Genomic DNA, 6000 nt, shown 5'->3' on the forward strand with positions numbered 1-6000 from the left:
AGTAGGTACTCCGGGATCTCCAAGTTTCTTTGGTATTCCACCCTTAAAAGTATAATTAGCAAGCATGGTGAAAATTTCAGCTTCCGGTATCTTTCTTTTATTAGTAATGATATCCTTCATATATTTAGTATAAGGATTTGTTTTGAGCACATCAGTTAATCGCATACGCAAAAAGATAGGCCTAATCATTTCAGCAAAGCGCTCAAAATCCTCATCATCCTTTTTCTTGGATGGTTTCGGAGGAAAAGGCATGGGTTTCTGAACCCAAGGTTCCCTTTCTTTACCATGTTTCCTAGCAACAAAGTCTCTTTTATCATAACGTTGATTCTTTGATTGTGCGTTATCAAGATCAACAACAGGTCAATTTCTACATCATTGTCATTACTAGGTTGAGCATCATCATGAACATCATCATTAATATTTTCATTAGGTTCATGTTCATTACCAGATTGTGTTTCAGCATCAGACATAGATATATCATTTGGATTATCAGGTGGTTCAGCAATAGGTTCACTAGAAGTTTGCACAGTTCTATCATTTTTCTTTTTCTTCTTTTTAGAAGAATTAGGAACATCAATATTATTTCTTTGAGAATCTTGCTCGATTCTCTTAGGGTGGCCTTCACGACACAAAGGTTCCTGAGTCATTCTACCAGTTCTAGTAGCCACTCTGACAGCATAATCATTTTTCTTACTATTCATTTCATCAAGCACTTCTTTTTGAGCCTTAAGTACTTGTTCTACTTGAGTGGTAACCATAGAAGCATGTTTGCTAACAAGTTTAAGTTCACCTTTAATATTAGCCATATAATCACCCAAGCATCTAATCATATAAGCATTTTCTTTTAATTTTCTACCAAAATAAGCATTGAAGTCGTCTTGCTTAAACATAAAGTTATCAAACTCATCCAAGCACTGACTAGCAATTTTAGTAGGAGGGACTTCAGCTTTATCATAGCTATAGAGAGAATTTACCTTTACTACCTGTGTCGGGATATCGGGATCAGGAGGTTCTTCATTAAATAAAGAATTGAGATCATATGTTTCTTCAATAGGTGGTATATTAATACCATGTATTTCTTCAATAGGAGGTAAATTCTTAACATCTTCAGCTTTAATACATTTTTCTTTCATAGATTTCTTTGCCTCTTGCATATCTTCGGGACTGAGGAATAGAACACCTCTCTTCTTCGGAGTTGGTTTAGGAATAGGCTTAGTAATTGGAGCAGGAGCTGGCTCAGGAGGTGCCCAATTATTTTCATTTGTCAACATATTATTCAATAGAATTTCAGCTTCATCCGGTGTTCTTTCCCTGAAAAGAGAACCAGCACAACTATCTAGGTAATCTCTGAAAGCATCGGTTAGTCCATTATAAAAGATATCGAGTATTTCAGGTTTCTTAAGAGGATGATCAGGCAAAGCATTAAGTAACTTGAGAAGCCTCCCCCAAGCTTGTGGGAGACTCTCTTCTTTAATTTGCACGAAGTTGTATATTTCCCTCAAAGCAGCTTGTTTCTTATGAGGAGGGAAATATTTAGCAGAGAAGTAATAAATCATATCCTGGGGATTACGCACACAACGAGGATCAAGAGAATTAAACCATATCTTAGCATCACCCTTTAATGAGAACGGGAATATTTTGAGTATATAGAAATAACGCGATCTCTCATCATTAGTGAACAGGGCAGCTGTACCATTTAACTTAGTAAGATGTGCCACAACAGTTTCAGATTCATAGCCATAAAATGGATTAGATTACACCAAAGTAATTATATCAAGATCAACAGAGAATTCATAATCCTTATCAGGAACACAAATAGGTGAAGTAGCAAAAACAGGGTCGGGTTTCATTTTATCTCTAAGTGATTCTTTGTTCCATTTAACTAATAACCTCTTAAGCTCATATCTATCCCTGCAAGCTAAAATAGCGGCAGAAGATTCCATATCAAAAAGATAGCCCTCAGGAATATGAGGCATATTTTCATCATCGTATTCAGATTCAATAATTTATTTTTATCTAGCCCTAGCAATTTGTTCATCAAGAAATTCACCAAGGGGCATAGTAGTATCAGGCATAGAAGCAGTTTCATCATAAGTATCATGCATAGCAGAAGTGGCATCATCAATAACATGCGACATATCAGAACGAATAGCAGAAGCAGGTGTAGGTGTCGCAAACTTACTCATAATAGAAGGTGAATCAAGTGCAGAGCTAGATGGCAGTTCCTTACCTCCCCTCGTAGTTGAGGGATATATCTTGGTTTTTGGATCTCTCAAGTTCTTCATACTGATAAGCAGATATAAATCCCAAGTGACTCAAAGAATAGAGCTATGCTCCTCGGCAACGGCGCCAGAAATTAGTATTAATAATGCTACGTCTCGAGCTAGCGTTTGTTTTCCCCGAAGAGGAGGGGGTGATGCAGCACAGTAGCATAAGTATTTCCCTCAGTTTTTGAGAACCAAGGTATCAATCCAGTAGGAGGTCACGCGCAAGTCCCTCGTACCTGCACAAAACGGTAGCAACTCGCAACCAACGCTTAGGGGTTGTCAATCCCTTCACGGTCACTTATGAGAGTGAGATCTGATAGAGAAAATATTTTTGGTATAAAGATGCAAAGTGAAAAGTAAAAGCAAAACAAGTAAAATAAAGTAATGGAGATTGATATGATGAGAATAGACCCGGGGGCCATAGGTTTCACTAGTGGCTTCTCTCAAGAGCATAGATATTCTACGGCGGGTGAACAAATTACTGTTGAGCAATTGATAGAATTTAGCATAGTTATGAGGTTATCTAGGTATGATCATGTATATAGGCATCACGTCCGTGACAAGTAGACCGACTCCTGCCTGCATCTACTACTATTACTCCACTCATCGACCGCTATCCAGCATGCATCTAGAGTATTAAGTTAAAAACAGAGTAACGCCTTAAGCAAGATGACATGATGTAGAGGAATAAATTCATGCAATATGATAAATACCCCATCTTGTTATCCTCGATGGCAACAATACAATATGTGCCTTGCAACTCTTTCTGTCACTGAGTAAGGACACCGCAAGATTGAACCCAAAGCTAAGCACTTCTCCCATTGCAAGAACTACCAATCTAGTTGGCCAAACCAAACGGATAATTCGAAGAGACTTGCAAAGATAACTCAATCATACATAAAAGAATTCAGAGAAGATTCAAATATTATTCATAGATAAGTTGGATCATAAACCCACAATTCATCGGTCTCAACAAACACACCGCAAAAAGAAGATTACATCGAATAGATCTCCACGAGAGAGGGGGAGAACATTGTATTGAGATCCAAAAAGAGAGAAGAAGCCATCTAGCTACTAGCTATGGACCCGAAGGTCTGAAGTAAACTACTCACACTTCATCGGAAGGGCTATGGTGTTGATGTAGAAGCCCTCCGTGATGGATGCCCTCTCCGACGGAGCTCCGGAATAGGCCCCAAGATGGGATCTCGTGGATACAGGAAGTTGCGACGGTGGAATTAGGTTTTTGGCTCCGTCTTTGGTCTAATGGGGGTACGTAGGTATATATAGGAGGAAGGAGTATGTCAGTGGAGCTCCGAGGGGCCCACGAGGCAGGGGGCGCGCCCAGGAGGGGGGCGCACCCTCCACCCTCGTGACCTCCCCGGAAACTTCTTGGAGTAGGGTCCAAGTCTCCTGGATCACGTTCGGTGAGAAGATCACGTTCCCGAAGGTTTCATTCCGTTTGGACTCCGTTTGATATTCTGTTTCCTCGAAATACTGAAATAGGCAAAAAAACAGCAATTCTGGGCTGGGCCTCGGTTATTAGGTTAGTCCCAAAAATAATATAAAAGTGGAAAATAAAGCCCAATATAGTCCAAAACAGTAGATAAAGTAGCATGGAGCAATCAAAAATTATAGATACGTTGGAGACGTATCAGGCATCCCCAAGCTTAATTCCTGCTCGTCCTCGAGTAGGTAAATGATAAAAAGAGAATTTTGATGCGGAGTGATACTTTGGCATAATTTCAATGTAAATCTTCTTAATCATGGTATGAATATTCAGATCCGAAAGGTTCAAGACAAAAGTTCATATTGACATAAAAAATGATAATACTTCAAGCATACTAATCAAACAATTATGTCATCTCAAAATAACATGGCCAAAGGAAGTTCATCCCTACAAAATCATATAGTTAGGCTATGCTTCATTTTCGTCACACAAAGATGTTCCCAACTTCTATACCCCCGATGACAAGCCAAGCAATTGTTTCATACTCAAATAATCTCAAACTTTTTCAACCTTCACGCAATACATGAGCGCGAGCCATGGACATAGCACTATGGGTGGTATAGAATATGATGATGGGGATTGTGTGGAGAAGATAAAAAAGGAGAAAGTCTCACATCAACGAGGCTAATCAATGAGCTATGGAGATGCCCATCAATTGATGTTAATGCAAGGAGTAGGGATTGCCATGCAACGGATGCACTAGAGCTAAGAATGCTCAACAAAAGAAAACTAGTGGGTGTGCATCCAACTTGCTTGCTCATGAAGACCTAGGGCATTTTGAGGAAGCCCATCGTTGGAATATACAAGCCAAGTCCTATAATGAAAAATTCCGACTAGTATGAACAAGAAAACTTATGAGACTCACTATATGAAAATCATGGTGCTACTTTGAAGCACAATATATGAGACTCACTACATGAAGAACAAGGTGCTACTTTGAAGCACAAGTGTGGAAAAAGAGATAGTAGCATTGCCCTTTTTATTTTCTCTTTTTTGGGGCCTTTCTCTCTCTTTTTTTTGATTGGGCAATGCTCTAATAATGATGATCATCACACTTCTATTGATTACAACATAATGATTACAACTCGATACTAGAACAAGATATGACTCTATATGAATGCCTCAAGTGGTGTACCGGGATGGTGCAATGAATCAAGAGTGACATGTATGAAAAATAATGCATGGTGGCTTTGCCACAAATACGATGTCAACTACAAGATCATGCAATGGCAATATGACAAAAGTAAAGCATGTCATGATGATGATGATGATGGAAGTTGCATTGCAATATATCTCGGAATGGCTATGGAAATGCCATGATAGATAGGTATGGTGGCTGTTTTGAGGAAGATATAGGGAGGTTTATGTGTGAAAGAGCGTATCATATCACGGGGTTTGGATGCACCGGCGAAGTTTGCACCAACTCTCAATGTGAGAAAGGTCAATGCACGGTACCGAAGAGTCTAGCAAATGGCGGAAAGGTAAAAGTGCGTATAATCCATGGACTCAACATTAGTCAAAAGAACTCATATACTTATTGCAAAAATTTAGAAGTCATCAAAAATCAAGTACTACACGCATGCTCCTAGGGGGATAGATTGGTAGGAAAAGACCATCGCTCGTCCCCGACCGCCACTCATAAGGATGCACAAGCCAGGTACACTTCATGCTTCAAATTTGTTACACAACTTTAACCATACATGCATGCTACGGGACTTGCTAACTTCAACACAAGTATTTCTCAAATTCACAACTACTCAACTAGCACGACTATGATATTATCACCTCCATATCTCAAAACAATTATCAAGCATCAAACTTATCTTAGTATTCAACCCACTAAAAAGAAAGTTTCACATATTTTGAATACCAAGTATATTAACATTAAGCAAATTACCATGCTATTAACGACTCTCAAAATAATCTAAGTGAAGAATGAGAGATCAAGTTTCTTTAAAACAAACCACCACCGTGCTCTAAAAGATCTAAGTGAAGCACTAGAGCAAAAATTATCACGCTCAAAAAGATATAAGTGAAGCACATAGAGTAAACTATCAAGCTCAAAAGATATAAGTGAAGCACATAGAGTATTCTAACAAATTTCAATTCATACATGGTTCTCTCAAAAGGTGTGTACAGAAAGGATGATTGTGGTAGACTAACAAGCAAAGACACAAATAATACAAGACGCTCCAAGCAAAACACATATCATGTGGTGAATAAAAA

Source organism: Triticum urartu, chromosome 5 (genome assembly GCF_003073215.2).
Source record: "Triticum urartu cultivar G1812 chromosome 5, Tu2.1, whole genome shotgun sequence".
Taxonomy (NCBI): Eukaryota; Viridiplantae; Streptophyta; class Magnoliopsida; order Poales; family Poaceae; genus Triticum; species Triticum urartu.